This window comes from Dermacentor variabilis, chromosome 10 (genome assembly GCF_050947875.1).
Source record: "Dermacentor variabilis isolate Ectoservices chromosome 10, ASM5094787v1, whole genome shotgun sequence".
In the NCBI taxonomy this organism is placed as follows: Eukaryota; Metazoa; Arthropoda; class Arachnida; order Ixodida; family Ixodidae; genus Dermacentor; species Dermacentor variabilis.
In genome coordinates this window covers 14,783,034-14,797,014 of record NC_134577.1, presented here as the reverse complement: position 1 = coordinate 14,797,014, position 13,981 = coordinate 14,783,034, and the positions used below count along the sequence as shown (strand labels likewise).

At 50.1% G+C, this 13,981-nt stretch overlaps 1 protein-coding gene across 1 annotated transcript in view; it reads right to left on the bottom strand.

The window, feature by feature from the left end:
* Positions 1-12,338, bottom strand: part of LOC142559988 (rho family-interacting cell polarization regulator 2-like) — a 144,494-nt gene extending 132,156 nt beyond the window's left edge. The window contains exon 1 of the mRNA XM_075671715.1: positions 11,754-12,338. The gene's annotated coding sequence lies outside the window, so the exon portion shown is untranslated. The remainder of the gene's footprint in view (positions 1-11,753) is intronic.
* Positions 12,339-13,981: the final 1,643 nt, after the last annotated feature.

The following is a 13,981-nucleotide window of genomic DNA, read 5'->3' as shown; positions in this document are numbered from 1 at the left end:
CGACGTCCCTCGTAACATGCCGTGCGGTTTAGGGACGTTAAATCCCGCAAGTTTTGTACAGTATAGCAAACCCGACGTTTGCCTTCGGCTTAACTGCCTTCCTTCCTGGCCTCGCTTCTCCCTTACAAATAATTTGGAAGCACTATAGAACGGTGTACAGGTGTTGGGCTAGTTGGTCTGCCACATAGTTACTTCCAGATATTGCGCAAAAGAATTAACACACATACACACGAAGAAGACAACAGACGAGATCGAGCGCGGCTGGCTTCGACAACCCTCGTGCGCGGGGCATGTTCCCACTCTCCGTCGTCCTCCTCCGTCACTTCTCCGAGTGCATGTGCACTTTCTTGCGCTATATCTGGAAACAACTATGGTGGACAGGTGGCGACGCCTTCTTGCTCCATATGACTTAATAGTTTTTAACAGCGACTGCTCGGGGTTATAGTTGTTCTTCCATCGAACAGGCTTGTGCCATTTAGCCTTGCGGTAATGCGCACGTAACTGTTAGTCTTCTGTACCGCGTTTTGCAGCCTAGCAAATACGAGCGTGGCAGGAAAGACGCTTCTTCTTATAGCAGTGGTGGAACAGCCATTTCACCTTTCGGCGCAGTCAGAAAGCCGATTTGGCGCAGCGGCAAGCACATTTGGCGCAGGGCCCAACGCACGTGTGGTAACCATATACCATGCAAATTTTAACCGATATAGTCGGTATGTTGTGGAGAAGGGTTTGCGCGAGGCTTACCCGGCAAACGCGGTCAGGAAAGGAGGCGACGCTCCTCCACACCGCGACGCACAAAGGGCGCTACGGCCGGATTCGTCGATACGGCGCAAGGGAGACACCACGGAAAGATCATTAACAAACAAACACGTGTTTACTAACCGAGGATGCAGCACAGTGCGACAGTCACGGCTTGTGGAGAAAGGCTCACCGCAAGATCGATCGAGTACACGCGCATGCACTACAAACGACATCTTGCAATATACTCATGTCATGCCATGCACATCAGGGAGTTTTCGAATAGGGGCCGCAAAAGATATTTGCGGTCGCAAAAATAAAAAGCAGCAGCGTCGGCGCCACTGCGCATGCGCGAGACGCAAATAAGGTTTTGCGTTTGCGTCGGCAACGCTATTTCACCGAAATAGCGACCGAAGCTCGACGCAAAAGCTTTGCGTCAACGAACATGGTGGCCCCCATCGAAGTGCCGGCTCTCGTGTTGTTTACCACATTCGACCTCATTCGCTAATACCATTCTTAACTATGCATCACGAGCGATTCTGATCGCATGCGGCTCTTTCGCAAAAGCCCTGCTATCACCCTTAAACACGGGGAAGGCTTGCCTTTAATCCTAGACTGTGACATCCTCCTTCGGCAAATTACTCCGCGGTATCAGGCGAACGAGTTCGATTAACACCAAAATAAAGCGCCAGCAAGACGGTACAATGGTTCTATATTGTGCGTCCGTCAGAGAAAAATGCGTAAATGACGAACTGGACGACTCCGACGGGCCCATAGTTCCTCAATACAGGGTGAAAACTCGTTGGACGGGCCTCTGCTTCCTTCTATGATGACCAAAGCGTGCTGATGGTTTTGATTTCAGTTTTGCTAGCTGCGCAGCATCGACGGTTTCGAGGGTTTCGCTTTTACGCATGATGCGGCGCAGGTTCGGCGCAGCATGGCGCAAAGTGTTGCTTTTGGCGCAGTCTGGCGCAATAGGCGCAGCTGCTGTACTATACTGATAACCCCTCATTTATTGCACCGGCCGCTATGGCTCCGTAGCCCCGGCGTTCTCCTGTTGTGGCAGCAGCATTCCTATGCGGATGGAATAGGAAATCCGTAACTCGTTTAGGTTTAGGAACGCATCACAGAAAGAGAGGAAGCCAAATTTAACAGGTAGATTGCTCTTGCTTCATGTAAAACGCATGGAAGAACATTCTCACCATAGCTCATCAGGGAACCGACTTAAACAACTTATGTACGGTGTGAATTAAAGCATTATATTCCAGTGAACCTTGAGAGATACTACTAATTTTCCAATCTTTACATAAATTTACGTCGAAAATTACAAAAAGAAAAAGAAATCAGGAATGAAATCAAGCTTTTAACCCAGTAACTCCAGAATGAAAACGTATGTCAACTCTCTATGCTAAACTCTTTCTATTATAGATCGCATGCGGCAAACTCGTTATATCGCATATTTTATGCTGTTCATATGTTTTTATCGGATCTGATTACGAGAAACTGTTCTGATATAAGGATCATATGCGCCGTCAAACTTGCGGTTAACATGCACTGTTGCTCTACGTACCTTTTTAATGCAAACGCTGTTTTATGCATTGAAGCACAAAAGTAATGAACGCCAATGCAGTTCGTCGTACACTTAGAAAATTATCTCGAAAATGGCTAGGTTCTGAGAATTCATTCTAGGTCGACATGCGTTGCGCACTCGCTATAGCTACAATTCATAGATCAAGATATGTGCAGTAATTAACTTAATAAGCATAATTATGTTAATCATTGAACTAAGCATTCATTAAGCATTTCTCGTAGAAGTAATGACCGACCTATCGAGTGCTGCCTGCCACAAGCAATATCCAAAGTTTGGTGCAGCTAACACACACACACACACACACACACACACACACACACACACACACACACACACACACACACACACACACACACACACACACACACACACACACACACACACACACACACACACACACACACACACGCATGCAAACACACTTCATTATGTTCTATTATTATTACTAATGTTATATTTCTATGTACCACAATGCCTTTCAGATGATCCAGAAGGTAACGAATTCCCGAACGCTGTAGACTAATTAGCGCATTAGATCCGAGCATTTTAGGCGCCATACGGCACAATAAATATATATGGAGCATTAAAATTGCAATACAGATGCCCGAACAAAATACCGTAGCTTGCTTTCATAAAGCTGCATTGCTTTAATAAAGCCTGTATACGCTGTGTTCGACATTGACCTCGTGAGCGAGACAGTGCGGGTGAGCTAATAAAAACAAAACAACAACGCACATGTGGCGAGAGCGAGCGAGCGACGTAGAGGCGTCGGCATTCCTAGTGATCGATGAAACAGTTGGCTGTTTCACCGTTTCACTGCCACGGGCTCGAGGCCAGTCAGAACCTGTTGTAACTAGCAGACGGCCCCGCGCAGATGCGGGCGATTTACTCCTGCCGCAGTCGCCGCCCGCAGCGCCACCGAGAGCACCTGGCGGGAAGTCTCTCCGGAAATCGACGCTGGCCCGCAGCGAAGGCTGCAGCCACAGCAGTCGCGAGGCCGGCGATCACGTGCGCGCGCACAACTGTCCTCTCGACGCGAGCTCGGGTTTCCTGCCGAGCGCCGTTTTAACCTGACGTTGCACTGGCGGTGGCCAACTACCTGTCGCTAAAAAGGGAAACGAAAACAATCAGAAATAAAGAAAAAGAAAGCCTGTACGTGCTGGAAATATCGTATCAAGGCCACTCCTGACGGTGACTCGCGCGAGCGGTATTCCAACAATTTTTCTGACTCGTGCTGGAAAGCACAATGTTGATGCGATATCTCCGGTCGACAGAGGCAGCGCTGGACGCAGGGAAGAGCTCCGTCCACGAGCAACAGAGTGCTTCATTTATCGATTACTTTGCGTGCATGCATATACACAGCCCGCTGCAAATTCTAAAGGGCAGGCATGCACCACTCTCACCGGCGTAGCGCAACAGCGCCCGCATTCGCAAAAACGTTCTCACCCTCAAAATACATTCGTGAGAGTATGTGCGGGCCAACCGTGACGTTGGACATGTTGGCGAAGGCAGCCGGCAAACGTAAAACCGCTCATCGATGCGTTGCAGTCACGATAGTCGTGCTCATAGACGGCGTTAAAAAATAATTTTAGCAGCGTCGAGCATGTCGCATCAGTAAAGCGCGGGAAATACGGCAGTTGACGCCTTGCACTTACTGTCCAACAGGAAATTTGGACGTAGACGACTAGGCGCGTGTCTGAACGGAAAGACTCTGGCTCGTGGCTAAAACTCCACGGACGCGCACTCTTGTGCAGGCGAGCGCGGAGCGCTAGCGCACGGGGGGCTGTCACGTGCACCTCAGCGACGAAAGCATTGGCCTTTGTAGACGTTTCCGAGAACCTCTTCTAAACACACAATTGCCCCGACGTATGAATATATGTGCGTCAGAGGAAACGTGCTTTCATGAGGAACTAATGAAGTCCTCTCCTCTGATATGGCACTTAAGTGCGGGGTGTGATACTCTGACGTGCGAATTGACACGTTCAGATGAAATAGGGTCTGCTTTCTCAAGACACTGAAGGTGTTCTCGATGCCGTTTAGCATCATGCCCGGTTTAATTATGGGGCTATACGTCCTGAAGTTGCATAGTGGACCCTAAAAGGACGCCGTATATTGTAGAGAATAGTAACTTGGGAGTACAGAGCGATAATATAAAAGTCCACGAGTCATGGGACTCGCTGTGAATGCGCTTCGTAAACCGAGTTCGATTAATTTGGTAAGATATCGTATCAGTGTATGTATACTTGTTGCTGGGCTAGTTTCTTCACGTTGTTTCATGTCACTTACACCATAATCAGCCAATTGTACTTTTTAATAATCGGTGGAGGCGGCGCGAGTTAGAAAGCAGGTGGTGTTGGGTGGGATATGTGGAGGCGTTCTGAGTAGTTTTCACCACCTGCATCTTAACCTACATAGGCGTCGGCTTCTAAGACTTCGCTTCCTTTCGACGATATAATTCAGGGTGGTTTCTTCGTCTCCGACCACAAACGCCACGACACAGTATGTGGCACATGTATAACACATCGGCCTGCACTATATAGGCACCTGCACTATATACACCGCTACAAAAGTGCGTGTGACCAGCTGTATTCTCTAGCGAATTTCGTGAAGAAACAAACGATACCTAAATATGCTCACTTCGACAAATATACGCCTTCAAGCGGATAACTGCTTTATTGAAGCGAAGCTTTTTTTTTTTTTTTTGCCGTGTGCACGCAAGTTTGGCGCGTCTGCTTAGTCGGCCTCCCACTGAGCAAGTGAGCCGATCCCGGAGGCCCTTAATTCCGCGGTCGCGCGGGTCACGTGGCGAAGTCGCCGCGTATCATGCCACTCCCCAAATGTGTAGCACGTACGTGGTTCCGTCCTTTAGGTGCGTGTTTATATATAATGCCGCTCGACGGAATTCCTGCGGATTCCGAAGAATCTCACGCTGCCTGAGAATTACTGTCGATTGTTGTTGTATTCGGACCCTATCGAAATGCAGCCGTCGCGGCAGGGACGCGCTTGGCAGCAGACCGCCGTTCATTCACCGAGTCAACCTAGCGGGAACCCGTAGAGGCACCAGCGACCGCTCTGGAGAGGCGTTGGTCCCGGGTGCGAACCCCGGACGAGGGTGAAGCTTTCTTTTTGAGAAACCCGTACGAGTTTTCTTTGTAGCTTCGTGCTACGTTCGGGTGGATGACACACACACAACACACACACAACACACACACACACACACACACACACACACACACACACACACACACACACACACACACACACACACACACACACACACACACACACACACACACACACACACACACACACTTCCAGATTGCGGGTTTCCGCAAAACTGATTTGCCATATTCGCCGACAAGTACTTTCGTCCATGCATGAATACACATTATGATTACCGTCAAGTGAGATTGCGCTCTCGCACGAAACTCGTGACGTCAGCTCCTGGGCATTTGAGTGCAAGGAGACCCTAAATTCTGACCTCATAAATTGCATACCCGCATCGCGCATAGAAGCGTGCGTACTGGTTTAAAATCGGAACGCTCGCGTCTCCTAATGCAAGCCGGCCTGCGCTACAGTGTGACAACCAGCTATGACCGCTGGATACATGACAACAGGTTCCACAAAACACTGCTTCAATCCATACACAACACATGCCTCACAGCACATATATAATACACATATACGCACCAAGAATTATGCCTTAAGGGCAAGTCTTTATCGCAATATAAAAAAAAAACCTCTCTCCCGCAAAAAAAGAAAGCTGTTCTCTACGCCATTTTAGCATAACGTTAGAGCGCGAGCGACAGCATCGCGTACCACTAAACAAAAGCATTGTAGATGTAGAGCTTGGAGTAAGTGGCATAGATCCAATACGATGGACCGACCAAGAACCGGGTAGTTCGAAACAAAAATTTAAAAAATGCGAAGGAATCCAGTCAGAACTTGAGAATACTTATAGGCTAGGATCAAAAGAGGTAGTCTAAAATTTCCCTTCCTCCTTGTAGCACACAGTGCGCCGGGCTGGCGTGATCAGCTTACTTGGCATGGAAACTTTCCTTCAGCTGCAGCCGCCGTCGCTTCTCTTCCATCAGTGATGGACTTCACAGACGCTTGTATACACTTGGAGATTAGACTTTATGTGCGCAATACGTGCATCGACAGATATTTACAGTGAGTCTGACGTATCAACTCGACAGAGCCGATTGCGCATAACACCGCTCGTCCGTCCAGACTCTTCGTTTACACTGAAACCGGCGAACTCAACTCGGAAGAGCCGAAAGTGCAGGGGACCTTTCCTGCGTCCGGACTCGTCGTGAGAAGTTGGGAGCCCGGTTTGAACCCTTCGGTTGCTCCTCCGAAATCTCCGCACGGAAAATCACGACACCACAGTTACCTGACAGGGTCAACTGGGCTGTCACTGCTCACCAGAGATAGAGATAGAGAGAGAACAACAAATAAACAAACGACGCACAAGCCATTCCTTTCTGCGACCCATTAAAATCGCGCGGCGTTCCCGGCACTGACGGAGAAAGAAACACCCGTTTTCGCGCCTCCGTTAAAAAAAATCACGCATTGCACGCAGTAAACGGAATCCCTACCGAAGCGCGTCCATTGATACACAAAGATGTCCTGCGCGTGGTTCGTCACCGGCAGGCCCATGAAGCTGTCAGTCCACAGAACGACTCCGTCCCTGCGCATGAGCCCGTGCGTCGCGTTACACGATGCGTGCGGCTCTGAAATGGTTTCCTTGCCACCGAGGCACGCCCGTCGACACCATAATGATGTCTTGCACGTGGTCCGTCCTAGTCAGGGCACGAGAGGGCAGCCGTTTGGGCTTCTGGTCTAAACAGCTCCCAACGCCACAACCTTCCCCGCGTACTTGAGATTGCCCGTGCAGCGTTTTACGAGGCGCCCGGGTGGCGACGCGGTTTCTCTGCGGCCGAAGAGCGCCTCCAGACCCACTAGCGCATGGATATGGTAAATTGACGAGTCAGGGTAGGGATGTCGGATAAATCCGGGGACCGAACAGTGGCCTATAGCTGGTTGCGGCTGATCTTGAAATCTCAGCCCCACTCTGCATATGTGCAGCAAGGCGTCGTACTGACGTCGTGTAAATGTATTGCCTTTGTTCATAAGGAGCCCATGTCGCAGAAAATCCGGTGTCTGCGTCGGCGTCCCGTTACCGGCATAGGGTTTTCGAACCACACATACCCAGGCCTTCCAAGTGACGCAAGAAATTGAACTAATTGTATTCCTAAAGCTAAAATACGCGGAAAAAGCGTATGCTACTACTTACACACAACCTACAGGCATGATAACTCTCGGATTGTAACTTAAGTATACGGAAAAACATAATTCTGTTACGCAAAAAATCAAGCAAACTCCTTTTCCAGCGTTTCTAGAATTCGTAGACCGGCCACGGCGACCGCCATTTGCGCACGCCGGCGTGTGAACACCTCGGAGTCCACGGAGCGGCGCGCCCGCTTCCTTGGAACACTTCCAGATGGCACTCGCCTCCGCCGCATCGCGGCCCACGCAAGAGGCCGCGTTTCTACCAGAAAGCCCGCATTCATGCATGGCGTTCGCGGCAAGCGTTTCCCCGTAAACATTGCGGTTACATACGCTGCAGTTGCCGGTGAGCGTGAGAAGCAGTCAGTGATCTTCGAATGCTATCGCGTTCTATTCTTAAAGGCGAAGCTTAAGCGTCCTCCAAATTTTTTTGCACCTCATTAAAACGTTTTAGTAGGTTACGTTCCATGTTTTAAACAGCCCAAGCACAAGTTAGCTGAAAGCAGACAGTTCACACGATCGACAAAGCCATGTGTGTTCATCATCATCATCATCGTCATCAGCCTGTTTTATGTGCACTGCAGGACGAAGCCCTCTCCCTACGATCTCCAATTGCCCTTGTCCTGCGCCAACCGATTCCAACTAGCGCCCGCGAATTTCCTCATTTCATCGCTCCACCTAGTCTTCTGCGGTCCTCGACTGCGTTTCCCTTCTCTTGGTACCCATTCTGTAACCCTATGGTCCAACGGTTATCTAACCGGCGCATTACATGACCTGCCCAGCTCCACTTTTTTTCTCGTGATGTCAGTCAGAATATCATCTATACCCGTCTGCTCGCTGATCCAAACGGCTCTTTTTCTGTCTCTTAACGTGTGTTCTGTCAAAAATTAATTCTGGGATTTTACGTGCCAAAACCATGATATGATTATGAGACATGGCGTAGTGGCGGGCTCCGGGATAATTTAGGCCACCTGGGGTTCTTTAACCTGCGACCCCCCCCCCCCCCCCCAATGCACGGTACACGGGCGTTTTTGCATTTCGCCCCCATCGAAATGCGGCCGCTGCGGCCGGCATTTCAACCCGCGACCTCGAGCTTAGCGGCGCAATGCCAAAGCCGCCAAGCAACCACGGCCGAGTTTTTCTGTCGAATACTCCAGCACTCGAAGGTGGCCTCGGCAAACAAAGCGGCAAAGATGATGGAGCTTGTCACAGAAAGTTCAATCTCGCAGAGGCAGCTGGCGACAGACGGGAACCCGGCCTACGAAAGGCCAGCACAATATATACATTGCAAGATCTAGAAGGTAAGGATACTGATTTGAAACCCCAGAAAAGAAATTGATGTTGTTTCCCTTTGGTCACGTGCCATCGTGAGGAATCGGCCAAGAATTGGGCGGTTTGCGCGAAAACGTTGCAGAAATCTAATAATAAACTTTCGATGCCATGCCTGCCCTTTTCCCTCTTTGTCTCTCTCTTGCTTTGAAACTTCAATATGGGATTACCCAGTCCAATGGTAATTTTAGCATGTGTTTATATCACTTCCCGGGCTTTTGGCTAAGATCAAAGTGTGGTTAAGATATGCGCACGCGGTAAGAAATTGTCCGATTTATATTGTACCGTACAAATCGGAACATTTTGCTACTCAAACGGTGAGCTTGATGCAGCCGCACATATCGAGACAAATGACGGCTTACATCATGACATTCTTGGTGTTTGACAATAAAGCACCTGCCGCTAGGTGCTCATTATTTTACTTAATTGTCAACGTTCACAGTGACCACTTCCACTCCTATTATAGTATAACTCAGTCCAACACCGAAGTACATTCCGAGACTCAGACACAAGTGTGGCGATAGGCGATTCGCTTCCGTTACGACGTTGTTTACGGCTTCCAGGTGAATAAATAATATTAAAAGAACTGTAAACAAGAAGCAAGACCCTTAGGGTGCACGAGTGCCTTTGTCGGCGGGTAGGTTTATTGGCACCGTTATCTTATCTCTCTGCGATGTGTCCCAGTCTGCCACACTCGGACAGCGACATAGGAGTCGGGACCCAAATGGCTCCCTCGACAAACCGACCCGGTTTCGCTGTGAGACGAAAGCGCGCCATAGCATGCCATCGAGAAAATGGACGATATTCGGCCTTTTTGTCCCGGCACATTGTATACACACAGCATATGGCGCATGAGCCGCGTGTCCTGCCCCGAGACCCGTGTTTTATTTGCGCTATTCCTCGCGATATATCGTACTACATCAGCCTACTGGAACTACTACCGCAACTGTATCGGCGACGGCTCCCTACGAAATTCAACAGGCAGAAGCGTTATTACTTTATCGAGAAGCAGCGCTATAGGGCGGGTCGTCGTCGAGTCACTCTAAATGTATGCAGTTGCTGGGAATACGTGACAAAGAAAAAGTGGTCGCACAACACGCGGTTTTTGGGTTTCATGTTGTCAAGTCTTGCCTTCTTGTTCAAGAAAGGTAAATTAATTAATATGAATGTTGGAGAGGCCTACCGGTGGTAGGAGCATGTTTCTTTCTTTTTTATTTTTCAGTACGAAAACAAAACCGTACCGTTAGTAAGGCACTAACGGTCCCGGTACTGAGATGATTTGTTAAAAACATAATTAGTGAATTTTGTTAATTAGTCGATAATGTATTTCAGTTTGTTACAGGAGTAACGTCCGCCTCTTCGATTAGACCAGCTCGTGGAGTAGAATTGTGTTATCTACCAAAGGCATTGTTTAAACATTTTTAACGTGTTCGCTGAAACACCCTGTTTTCGCTGAGCCAACACGGAGTTAGAAAAATATGGACATGAATTTGGCAAAAGACTAAAAAGAAAAAAAAAAGAAGCTTTACGACAGTGCAGATTACTTTTTGCCCCCACGCGTCTTTATACGATTCCTTTGCGTGTAGCATGCGTCCATCGCCGCCTGAAACAGCGATAATTTCCCCCCTCTCTTTTTCATTTCACAGTTTCGCACACAGATCGCCTGACATGCATACCGTTGTCGCACCATGTCCCCCACATGAAGAAGACTCTCTCCTTCCCATCACCAATTTCCAAGTGACTGTTACACACGGAGCTGCCGAAATCGCGTGACCAGCGGCGCTCAGTCATTCGCCGGCGCTGCTACCGCGTGCGCGCTAAGCGGCTACACCGGGGAGCATAAACGCCGCCCAATTACGCAGCACACGCCCTCCCCACTAGTCCGAATCGAAATCTGCGCCCATCCCGAGCGATCACGCCATCGCAGGTGCGGTCAGGACCGTGTGTACTATACAGTACAGCACTACCTACTACGCCCTGCCGAAACGGTTCACTCATCGACCTGTTATCGCGAACGTGGGAGGACGGAGGCAGGTTTGCGCGGAATACACTATTAAGAGGGGGGGGGGGGGGGGATCAGGCCGTTCATCATCGAAGTGGACTAGGTGCCGGGCCTGCACGGTGTCACGTGCGCTGACGTAAAAGCCATCTCCTCGATTGGTTCGTTAGGGTGTCCAGGTCGTTTTAAATTCATCGCATGGTTGCGGAACACACGTATAAGTGCACATCCGTCGTGGTCTCCTGCGAGCCTCTAGCTTATTGCGCAATTCATCGATATGGCGATTCCTGCTGATGCGTCACGCTAGGAAACAGAAACCACAAACGGGGGAGCGCAAAAAGGGATACTCGTGGCCGAGGTTTCCAAGTGAAACCGCACGTGCAAACGTCGAACGCGAGGAGCCAGTGCGCGTTACGCGCGTGTTCAATCATCGCGCAAGTTTGGAGCTCGGACACCCCGATTCGGAGAGCGACGAGCGATACAGACGAAAAGAACTCCCTTCGTGTGAAAATAAACAGTGGTTCCCGGTAAGAGAGCACAGGCGAGCCAAACGCGTCTCTAGCGTGTTTAGGTATCTATGTGGGCCATACGGAACGTCCGAATATTGCGTGCAACGTCCCGCGCGCTTTCGCAAGCAGCGAGAGAGCGGCTTTCGACGCAGCCTAAGCCGCGAGCTGCTTACGCGACTCAAAATGGAAGGTGTGAGATGACGCTTCGCTGGAAAGGGACACCCAGTCGGTACGCGGACACGAACCACCGCGCGTGGCCATGCAGACAGGAAGAAAAACGCGTGGAGAGTCAACATACCATCACTGCAGCCCGGCGCACGAAGCGTGATGTTCGGCACGAGGTATCCGCTGGGGGCTCTCCGAGGCAACGGCGAAGCGCACCAATCCAAACACGATACGCTCGCTTCGCTTCGAGCAGTCGCGGCGGTAGGCGTTCGAGCAAGCTGCGGTTGCTACGGGCTCCAATCACGGCAGGTAAGCCCGAGCTATCCGTCGCTTCGTAGTCGTAGTCGAAGCAGCAACCGTCGTCGCACAAACACACAGGGAAATCCAAACGAAATCGCGAGCGGCACGCGCAAACGCGCACCTCAGTTTCGCGCAAGTAATAAAAATACAAAGCGCCTGCGGCGGCGGCAGCAGCAGACGCTCTTTCGTTCGCTTATCGTCTGCTTTCGTCGACGTGAGAGCCCTTCTCGAGCAGCTCTCGCTCTTTCTCGCACGTGAAAGGCCGGCCTCGTCGCAGCGCCAAAAACCAACTTGCCGCGGACGCGCCGCCGTGGACAAAATAAGCCACCGCGCGCAGCAGCCACCACAGCACAGCCGCACGGCACCAACACCGGCTGTCGGTCGTCGTCACACCACTCGCAAGCGAAAGCAGTGAAAACGCGAGGCGCACCACATGCGCGTGCGTCTCGCTCCTCGCGGAAGGAGCGACAAGCGAACCTCACGACGGTGGCGCCTGCCCTCGAACGTTGCGATAACTATAAGACAAAAACTGGGAAGCGCCACATGCGACTGCAACGCCGACCCATGGCGTAGCAGAGAACTATTTCCCGACCTCCGAGATGGGGCTCGTGTTCTACAAACAGTTTCGTACAATATATGGTCTTAAATTTGGACACCGGTTTAGTCCCATTTGGGCCACTACAAAGCAGAATCACCATAAATTATTTATAACAAAACATGTCCGTAGCTTATTTGATTACCTCTTTTAATTAAGCAGCGTGCAACAAATCACGACAGGAAACTTGCTGCTGGCTAAGAGAAACCGAAACCGGTGTGTGGTTATTGCTTCTGCATGCCTCCGAGATGGCCACGCAACTCAATTTTGCGCAGCAGCTGCATTCGAGACTGTCAGCGCGCTTTAAGCAGTTCAAGAAACCCACGGCATGCACCTACATAATACAAATTTATGATTTTATTCGAATGTGCAGTTCGCCTAAAAGAGTATGAATCCGTATGCTCACATGGCTTCTCTCACTGGTGTCCCTTCAGTGCAGTATATTTGTATGTATGCTATGCGAAATAGTTCATAGGAGGTTAACATTTCACAATACCAATGTTGCTGTGGGACAGTCAGCGACACAGAGCGAAACAATCAACCAACAGCCATGAACATCAACGAACACGAGAACGAACGGTCTGAAAGCGAAGAAACGATCCACGGAGAAAAAAAAAAAAAAAAAAGGCAGACACGTTATCTCGACACAACGCGGCTTCAGCCTCCGAACATCGCTGCCGACATAGTGCAGGAAATCAGGAAGATTTCCTTGCTCAGTTCTTAAAGTTCTATATGACTTCATTCTATTTAGCTTTTCAATATTCCTCAATGGTGGTTTTTTTTTAAAACTCGTATAATCATTTTCTTAACTCACCTTATTCTTGGCCAGTCCCCCATAGTGGGTATGAGCAACTTTTAGGGGAAAACAAACAGACAAGCAAACAATTTGTTTACGTTATTTTATATTCCTTTTTTCTTATTGTTATATTGAGCTACCCGGTTCTTGGCCAATCCCTCAGAGTGAGTATGTGCCACTATATATCCTCTATGCGCTACATCTACATCGACAAATTGACGCCCAACCTCCTCCTGTCCCAGACTTTGTTCGGCCAAGTTCCCGACCCAGGCAGCCGCGGCCGACACGCCCCCGGGCTGCAAGCCGGCCTCGACGGTGGATGCAGGCAGACTGGCGCCACGCTTGACTGCTCGTGGGAGACGGCATGGCGACGGCAAAAATGATGCACATACGTCATCACAGCCAGACGGGACGCACTTCCCGCTGAGCATATGACGCCGACACCACACGTCTCCAGCGCCCTAGCCCTCGACGATGGTCGCCGCAGCCCCTCTCGTCTCGGCAGTGATCAACGTCGACCGAACCCTATGGACTCCCGAGGCCACCAGAGGGGCGCCAAGGAGGCTTTGGTCTATTCAACCCGACCACGCGGCACAGGGAGCCGTAGATGACCGCTGTTCCTGACCCCCACAACATCCGCTACTCTTGGTTTGGCTGTTTCGAGACCACA